The sequence below is a fragment of the Sceloporus occidentalis genome, unplaced genomic scaffold, assembly GCF_023333645.1.
Source record: "Sceloporus occidentalis isolate IW3139 unplaced genomic scaffold, rSceOcc1.0.p SCAF_90, whole genome shotgun sequence".
NCBI classification, from domain to species: domain Eukaryota; kingdom Metazoa; phylum Chordata; class Lepidosauria; order Squamata; family Phrynosomatidae; genus Sceloporus; species Sceloporus occidentalis.
In genome coordinates, this window is record NW_028317070.1 from 4,261,228 (window position 1) to 4,271,691 (window position 10,464).

The window sequence follows — 10,464 nt, forward strand, 5'->3', positions numbered from 1 at the left end:
GCCCCGGCAGTATTCCAGAGTTTCATGAACGATATTTTTCGCGATATGTTGTTATCCCATGTGATGGTCTATCTCGATGACATTCTGATTTACTCAAAAAATTTGAAAGAACATCAGCAACACGTCTGTCAAGTATTACGAAGGTTAAGGGAACATTCTTTATTTGCTAAAGTTGAGAAATGCGAGTTCCATTGTGACAAGGTGAAGTTTTTAGGATATATTCTATCTGCTGGACAATTAGAGATGGATCCTGACAAACTTACGGCCATCAAAGACTGGGAGGAGCCTTCGGATATCAAGGGTATTCAGCGATTTGTAGGCTTTGCCAATTATTATCGTCGCTTCATTCGGAACTTCTCTCAGATTATCGCTCCAATCATTGCACTGACTAGAAAAGGGGCAAATCCTAAATCTTGGACCCCTGAAGCAAGTAAGGCCTTTGAAAGACTAAAATTGGCCTTTGTTATAGCACCTATCTTAAAACGCCCCAATCCTGATTTACCTTTTATTTTGGAAGTGGACGCATCAGAAACTGGGGCTGGAGCTATTTTGTCTCAACGAGATCAGTTTTCTAACCGCCTTCATCCTTGTTCCTATTTTTCTAAAACTTTTTCGTCGGCCGAACAAAATTACGATATAGGGAACCGAGAATTACTGGCCATTAAGTTGGCGTTGGAAGAATAGCGACATCTCCTTGGAGGGACTGTAACTCCCGTTACTATACTCACTGACCACAAAAATCTAGTGTATATAGAAAATGCCAAACGACTCAATCCTCGACAAGCTCGATGGGCATTATTTTTTACGCGGTTTAATTTTTCTATTTCATTTCGACCGGGTTCAAAGAATACTAAGGCCGATGCACTGTCTAGACAACATGAGGCGTCTAATGTTGAAACTTCTGTCGAACCGATTGTTCCACCTACAAAGATAATTGCCACCATACACAGTATCCTCATGTGGCACATTTCTAAATCTCAGACGCCCCGTCCCCGAGGGCAAATTCCACCTCCTGGGAGACTTTATGTGCAATCACGCTTTCGTAAAGCTGTTCTGTCCTGGGGTCATGCTACTCCGGTAGCTGGTCATCGGGGAACCCGGAATGTAAAATTTCTCCTGCAGAGGAACTTCTGGTGGCCTACTATGAATCATGATATTTCTGACTTTGTACAAGCATGTACTGTATGCGGTCATAATAAGATACCGCATACTCGACCAGCGGGGTTATTATGTCCGTTACCTGTCCCAGACCGACCATGGCAGCACTTAGCCATGGACTTTGTTACGGACCTACCTCCTTCTCGGGGACATACAACTATTTTAGTGGTGGTAGATTTGTTTAGCAAACAAGCACATTTTATCGCTCTCGCTAAGCTTCCGTCAGCCAGTACATTAGCTGACATCTTCATGAAGGAAATCATAAAAGACTTCACGGGGTTCCGCAAATAATTATTTCTGATAGAGGTTCACAGTTTATCTCGAAGTTCTGGAGAGCAATGTGTAGACTTATGGGGATTGAGTTACATTTTTCTTCCTCCCACCATCCACAATCCAATGGTCAAGCGGAGAGAACAAATCAAGTTCTTAAACAATACCTGAGAATGTATGTTTCAGAGGACCAGTCTGATTGGTCAACGCTTTTGTATCTTGCCGAATGGTCATACAACAGCTCATTTCACGAGTCACTACAGATGTCTCCGTTTAAAGCGGTTCATGGTTATGAACCGTCATTGTGGCCTCAAGAAACCAGTACCACGGGGGTTCCAGCAGCCGAAGCCCAATTCCAGGTCTTGCGTGACCACTGGGCACTTATTTCTGAACAGTTAAAGCAAACTAAAAGGTTACAAAAGAAAACAGCCGATAAGTATCGATCTGCAGGGCCGGTGCTCAACCCCGGGGACTATGTGTGGCTCTCCACAAAGTATCTTCATCTCCAACAACCTGCCAGAACCCTTGGGCCTAAATATATTGGCCCATATAAGATTAGGACACAGATTAACAGAGTAACCTATTCGCTTGTGCTTCCCAAGACGCTGCGCATTCATAATGCATTTCATGTTTCTTTATTAAAGCCAGTAATTAAAAATCAATACTCCTCTACGGTTCGTACTCCCGACCCTGTCATGGTTCAGGGCGAAGAAGAATACGAGGTACAGACCATCCTAGACTCTAGAAAGAAACAAGGGAGGCTCCAGTATTTTATTAGATGGAAGGGATACGGTCCTGAGGAGAGTTCTTGGGTTCTTGCTTCGGATGTCCATGCTCCAGCCAAGATTCGTTCTTTTCATAAAAAATTCCCTCAGAAGCCAGCCTCTGATCGCCAGGATGGCTCTTGTGGACAGGGGGGTACTGTTACCTCGCCGGCGGATCCGCGGTGTCCTCGTGCAGGGGAACCGAGACGCAGCTCGCGCCGGCAGCTCCCGGCTCGTCTCGCTCGCGGGAAACGCGGCGAGGTCCGTCCTGCTGCGGGACGCGCGCCCCCGTGTGGATCGAGTGATCTAGACGGGACGCGCGCCGAGACATCATGAGAGCTATCTCATGAATATTCATTAGGGGAATTAAAGGGACCTTTTATCTTTTTTTCCTCCTCCCCCTTAATTAGGTGGGTAGGAGGATCTAGGGATGGAGGGATATTTAAACCCTCAGTTTAGAGCTATACCTTGCCTGTGATAGAGCCTTTATTGCCTACACTAGCGTTCCTGTACCTGATTTGACTTATTGTTGCCTGAACTCTGCTTGTACCTGACCACCCGTTGTTTGCCGCCTGCCTTTACCGTAACTCAGCTTGTACCTGACTATCCGTTGTTTGCTGCCTGCCCTGACCTCTGCTCGTGACCCCGACTATCCGTGTTTGCTGCCAGTCCTGATCTCTGCTCGTGACCCCGACTATCCGATTGTCTGCTCCTATACCATCTGCTCCTGCATTACTCGTCATCACCGCTTGGGGCGCCTTTCCTTGTACTGCAGCGAGGATCCACAGCTTGAACCACCGTTAGTGACACACCCCTGGAGGAGACGACAGACCGCCGGATCCTTACCAACACCCAGGCCCTGCACCGGAACATGAGCAGCCGAAATGGCAGAGCGGAACAAATTAATAGTGCGGTAGGACTTGCCCAGGGAAAAAAGATGGGCCAAAAAATTAAGGACCGCCGTCACAGGTGCCGTAAGGGGATCAAGGTGTCGAGCCAGACACCAGCGACTCCAGGCGTTCCAAGCCTGGAGGTAAGATCTCCTGGTGCCTGGGGCCCAAGATCCCCAGAGCAGATCTCGAGCTGACTCCGATAAGCCCGGCACATGCCAGGATCCCCGGAAACCGACCAAGCCACCAGAGTCAAACGATCCTGGAGGATGAGAGGGTGAGGGTTCCCCTCCGGATCCCAGGTTGAGGGAAGGATTAGGGGATCCGCGCACGACAGTTCCAGAAGCAGCGGGAACCATGGCTCTGTCCTCCACAGGGGCGCTATCAAGAGGATTGAAACACCCTGACGACTGACTGAATGGAGAGTCCGGAGGATCATGTTGAACGGGGGAAATGCATAGGCTCCCCGGAGTGGCCACGACTGCAGGAAGGCATCCACCACCGAAGACAGCGGATCCGGAAGCCAACTGAAAAACGCGTCGGTCTGACGATTTGCCCTGGACGCGAACAGGTCCAGATGGAGTGGACCGCGACAAAGGTGGAGAGAGTGAAACACGTCCGGACGAAGATGCCAGTCGCTCACGTCTCTCCAATGGCGAGAGAACCAATCGGCCACGAGATTCTCCTTGCCAGGCAGATATTCCGCGCGAATGGACAGATGGTTGTCCAGGCAGAACTGATAAAGCTCCTTGGTGAGCTCCGTGACAAGCCTGGATCTCGAGCCCCCCAGCCTGTTGATGTAGCGGACGGCCGAGACGTTGTCCATGCGCAGCACCAGAGAACAATGAGTGACGTCTTTCATGAAGCTGCGAACCGTGAACGAGCCAGCGATGAGCTCTAAGCAGGACCTCCGGTAGCTACGTCCCCGCAAACAGCCCCCCAACCAGACAGGCTGGCGTCGGAGTCTAGGACAAAGTCTGGGCTTGACCCGAAAATGGCACGTCCGTTCCACGCGTCCATGTGCACCAACCACCAATGGAGTTCTAATCGAGCCTCGTCTGACAAGCCAATCATGGAGTCGTAGGAGGCCAACTCGCGGAGGTGTCATGTCTTCAGACGCTGGAGGGCCCGGTAGTGGAGCGGGCCCGGGAAGATGGCCTGAATGGACGCAGAGAGAAGGCCTATGACCCTGGCCAGGTTCCTTAGGGAGACTAGGCCACAATGAAGGAGCTTCCGAATCTCTTTCTTGATGACCAAGACCTTCTCGCGAGAGAGCCTGAGAACCGACGCCACCGAATCTACCGAGAAGCCGAGGAATTGAATGTTCTGCATCGGGACCAAGACCGACTTGGCCTCGTTGATAACGAAACCCAAGTCCTGAAGAAGATGAATCGTGAGGGAAGTATCGCGGCGAAGGGATTCGACATCCTGAGCCATGAGAAGCATGTGGTCTAGGTAAATGATGGAGCGGATACCGCGCGCCCGGAGGAACTCCATGACCAGCTTCATAAGCTGGCATCAGTCCAGGTGCATTTGTGAGAAGACCTAGCATCAGCCGAAGAAGCGGAGCCGCCAGCTTCCGAATCCTCCACACCAGTAGGAGAAGGAGGAGGTTGGATGGAACGAGACTGGAGCTCCTTAGCGTGGGCAGGCAAAGATGCATAGGAATAACACAAACATAGGATGTGAGTGTCAATAATAATATTCATATGGCTGGAACAAAATACGGGGTTCGCCTGTAGGTAAAATGGGGTTCGCCCACCAGGCAAGCTGTGAGGGAAGGGGGTCACCCCTAAAGCAAAGTGGCAAGCACCCAGAACTCCAAAGCCGAGGAAGGCTTGGGTTGAAGCCCAACAGTCGGGGTTCACCCCAGGTAGAGGCAGCAGGGGTTCGCCCAATGGTAGGCAGTAGGGGGTAATCCCAGCAATAGACTCAAGGGATTAATCCTTCACCTGAAGAGCCAGAGGGGTTAATCCATATGATCACAATACATGCAGAAGGCATAAATGAGCAAATAGATCCAGAGAATGGTAGATACAGGAGAAAAAACTATCCAAGGACTAGGCTGTAAGGGTTAACGGCCGGGAGCCCACCAAAGAACAAGGCAGAAAACCAAATATGAGTACTATGAGGAAGATCGGACCCTAAAGGAAAAAATGTGACAAAATGGCGCGCAGCAAATGGGCAAGGGACGGAGAGGCAGAAAAGACCGCAGGAGCCGAAAAACTGCCGCGCGGTAAGCAAAATGAGCGACCGGGAGACGGAGAAAAAGCCTCACATAGCCGGCCGAAGAGCAGGCGCGCGAGGCAAGTGACAGCAGATGACAGAAACGAGAGGCACCACGTGGCCTCTGAGCAGAGGACGGAATGAGAGGAAAAGGAAAAAACACCCCGCAGGGCAGAAATGAGAAAGGAACCACTGAAACAGAGCCAAAAGAAAAAAGGTACAAGGAGGAAAATTTTAAACTAGAAAGTAGAAAGGGATAACGAATAAGGAAATTAAATTCAAAATTAGAACAAACCAATAGACTACATAGATGCAAGAAAAAGACCAAAATACATATATAAATATATATATAAATGCACCAAAATAAAATAGATACCACAGAAAAAAATAATAATATATATATATGAATAACTACATATATAAATGGAATGTTCTCACCTGGAGGTTAAGCAGCAAAGAAAGAGGAGGAGTTTCTGGATGTGCAGACTTTTATAGACTGTTCCTGTGTTCCTATTGGTTGTTTTTATTGTTTTTCTGTTAACTGTTTTGCTGCTGGAGTAAAGAAGGTTTAATGCAAAATACGAAGCCTCCTGTCTTGCTATAAAATTAATGGCACTAAAGCCACATGTCTGGGGTCCCAGCCTAATTGTTTTTGTTCATAATAGAGACAAACCATGCATTTTAAAGTATATTGGAAGAACACACTAGTCATATATAAGAAACATGAAAATACATAATAATATCACTGTGGCCCATGACGCCATCTAATGAGTTGGGACCAACTGGGAAAGCATCGGTATAGTCTGAATAATGGTAACTACTATTTTAAGTATGGCATTAACCATTTTCAAGTTTTATTTAAATAAATTACTGAGAACAAGGTTCTTTAAAACACAGAAATCACTTTCACAGTAGATGATAGCAGAGAAACACATGTAAACAGAAAGTGTATGTATAGAGCTGCCCCTATAGGTAGTCCACTACTACCCCTGGTCCTAAAAGTACTGCAAGCACTGCCAGCATTTCATACAGCAAAGATGGTCAGATGATAGCATCAGATCTATTTTTAGTCCAGAAGATAGTGAGGAAGAAGAGGGAAACATAGAATTTGGCGGCAGATAAGAACCATTCGGCCCATCTAGTCTGCCAATTTTTCCTGATGTAAGGGGTTCAAACCCGTATGAGTCTTTGGTCAGGTCCTATAGTGAGGAAAGCTTTATGTCTTTCCCATGCTTGTTTAAATTCCCTTAATGTATTAGAATGCACCACTGCTACTGGGAGACTGCTCTATTTTTCTACTACCCTCTGAGTGAAGTTGAACTTCCTTACGTTACATCTAAGCCTCTGGCCTTCAAGTTTTAGACCATGACCTCTTGTTCTAACATTGCTCTTCCTTTCAAATAAGCTTGCCTCCTGTACTTTGTTAAATCCTTTAAGTATTTAAATGTTTCTATTGCACCTCCTCTCTCTTCTTTCTTTCAAGCTATACATATTAAGATCCTTTAACCTTTCCTGATAATTTCTGTCCTGCAAACCACTTACCATTTTTGTAGCTCTCCTCAGAACTCTTTCCAATGTCTTGACATCCATCTGGAGATGGGGTCTCCAAAACTGTACACAATATTCTATGTGAGGCCTGACCAGAGATCTGTGAAGTGGCATAATCACCTCCCTCTTTCTGCTACTAATGCCTCTCGCTATGCAACCCAGCATCCTGCTTGCTTTTTGAGATGCTTCATTGCAGACAATGCAATGAAGACAGTTCGTCTGTTCTGTTGTTACTGACAGTACAGTGCCACAAATTCTATACTCTGACTTGGGAATTTTTACATCTCAAGTGCATTATTTTAGATTTACCATTCTTCTAATTTACTTAAGTCATTAAGAATTTAAGTTGTTCCACCCAGAATGTCTACCCTGTTGCAGACCTTTGTATCATCTGCAAAAAGACATATCAAACCATTAAGACCTTCTGAAATATTATTAACAAAAATATTAAAAAGAACAGGTCCCAATACTGATCCCTGAGGTACCACACTAGTGACAAGTCCTTCCTCGGAATATACACCTTTAACTACAACCTTCTGCCTCCAATCACTCAACCATTGGCTTATCCATTCAACTATTCTGGCATCCATACCCATAGACTGCAATTTATTTATAAGTCTTCTATGAGGGAGAGTGTCAAATGCTTTACTAAAATCTAGACAGGATATACCAACAACTCCTCTCTGGTCTATTATCTTAGATACCTTAGTTAGTCAAAAAAATAGATTAAGTTAGTTTGACAAGATCTTTGTGTAGTAAACCTGTGCTGTTTCTGATCATGCAAACCATTTACTTTCAGATATTTAATAATCCTATGCTTTAACATGGTTTCCATTTGCTCCATCCACTACAGAAGCCGCAGCAGTACCTATGCTACGGGTTGTGTACATGCAACTGCAGCCCTACTGTTAGGGACCAGGAACCAGACAGACACAAAACATAATGTGCAAAACACCTTTTATTGTAATAACTGAGCAATCAAAGCGAAATCGTGATCCAGGAGTGTATAGCAAAAGACAAGCCAGGGTCAGGAACCAAGACAGGTACTCAGACAAGCCAGGGTCAGGAATACGGAGATCAGAGAAGTCAGGATCAGGTCAGGAGGGACATCACAGAAAGCCAGGTCATTCACAGGTAATCAGGAACACAGGATAATGCACTTGCAGCCAAAAACAACACAAGGGCAAGGAGGAATGTTTGCTGCTTAAATAGCCAGAAGGGGCTGGCTGTGGGATGGATAATTGGCTGGTCCAAAGGAGAGCAGCCATGGTAACTCTGACAGGCTATTAATTAGCCTTCAGCTGAGAAACTCTGGTAGCAAGCAGAAAAGCAGCAATACCATAACAACTACCACCACCATCACGGATACTACTATGGAAAAAACTAACAAAAAAACACTAGTACCACTGCTACCTTGTTTAATGGGAAAAGTCATAGTAAAGTGTGAGAACATTTTGAGGCTATAGGAGATGGGTGCACTGCAAGGTGCAAATATTGTAAGGACATCTTACCGATTCCGAAATGAATCAACACCTACGTACTCACAATGCAGCTTTGTTTCAGGAGAAAACTGGTGGCATTGGCGACAACAGCAAACCCACAACAGCCACCACCAGCAGCAGTCTTCTCGTAGAGTGTGACTGGTTCCCAGAAACAGATGGGGAAAGGACGTCCACTGCACCAGCCTACCCTAGAACAATTTGGGGCTTTCCATTCAAGGGGCATGTCAAAGCAGCAGTCAAAAAAGGTGACACGACTGCTTGGTGAGCTTATCACTGCTGGAGGTGCTTCCTTTTCTGTGATTGAGGGGGAGCCCTTCAGCCAGCTGCTAGAGGCCCTTGCTCCTCACTTTCGCCTCCCTTGTCGTACACATTGAAGGACGAGCTGTCCAAGGCAGCTGGAAAAACCATTCACTTCACCTCCGTAATATGGAGTGCCACCAGTGCACAGCATGCCTTTCTTTTATTGACGGCATTCTGATGGTTGCCCAAGTATTTGGAGGACAGTACCACTGCAGCCAGTGTAGGCAGACGAGGTAAAATGAAATGTCGAACTGGAGCACAAAAAGCTCACTGTAGCAGAGACAGCTACTAAGTACTTATTCGATTGTATTGAGGCTCTTTATTGTACTGCTGGGCTCAAAATTAGGTAACTCCTCCCCTTTGTTATTGACCTGGAGAGACCCAGTCAGGGAGAGGGTGAAGGGAATGCTGGGCAGTCCCCGAAGCCTGCCTTCGTTGCTGTACTGTCTGTACTTCCCCACTCCTGTAGATTCCTGCTGGCATCAGGGGCCTTGAAAATGAAAAGTTGCTTCCGATATTGGTGACAAAATTAGGCATTTAGTTGGTGAAATACTGTTCCCGAGTGGGGTTTATTAATACAGTTGCTCATTTTGTTACCAGGAAAACCTCTAGTTTGTGGGAAAAAAATATTGATGAGTGGAGTTTATTAAGACAGCTGCCCAGCATTTTAGCTACCAGCAAAATCTGTAGTTTTTAACCGTTCCAAGTAGGCTAAAGCCTTCTTGCTCGGTGTCAAAACTACCATGAGCAGTATACAGCAGCAGTTCCGAACATATTCACTCTATAAGTGCTAAAGTCTTGTCCACCCTACCTACCAAAGTAAGGTGCAATTTAAGTTAGTACCAAGAACTCACAGATGAGTCATGTTCTGATGCCTTGGTGGTATCAAAGGTGAAGATTGCTTGCAAGCTATTCTATGGTGAAGCCCAGAATAAAACAACTAGCAGTGCCACTGCAATCACCACTGATGCCACCACTATGGCAAGCACTGCAGTGTTTCTAATTTCACAGAGTAAAGATGGGCAGGCATTGTCAGATGATAGCAACATATCTATGTTTGGGCCAGAGGAAGATTCAAGCTACACATCTTCCAGTAATTTCTCTGTTAGATGTTCTCTCACCACCATCACCACCAGTACTTTCAAAAAATAAAAACGCTAGTGCCACTACTAATTCACTTGATGTACAGGGTTTTAGAAAAGTGTGGGATTAGTTTCAGAGTGTGGGAGAGGGGCAAACTGCAAGGTATAAAATATGTCATAAAGAAGTGAGCCTGGGTAAGGTGTTAGGACATCTCACCATTTCTGGTATGATCCATCACTTATGTACACACAACAGCACAGCGGAAACTGGCAGGGGTTAATCTGAGGTGATCATTATTCAAATTATGTTTCTGAATATTGGGTAAATTCAGTCTTGGGTCAAGTAGCTGGCCATGTTAGTCTGGCAGTGCCTATGCTGTGCCCTGCCTCTGCCTCAGTCTCCTTCCTTACCCTGGGGTCAACTTTTCTTTTATTCTAAGATTAGGGGCAATTTAGTGCTGCACAATCTGGATGTATCTGTCTGTGAGTGTCTGCCCTGTACCCCGTCTTTGCGCCTCAATGTTCTCCTTCTTAACTCCAGGGATCAATTCTTCTTCTTTTTTCGAATATTAGGGTGAATTAAGTCCTGTACCGTCTCGATGTCTCTGTCCGGCAGAACTTCCCTTGTATCTCGCTCTATCCTGCTTCTTCTGCTATGACTCAGTCTGCTTCCTTACTCTGGAAAATAAATTCTTTTTTTCCAAATATTGTGGTGGGGGGTTCA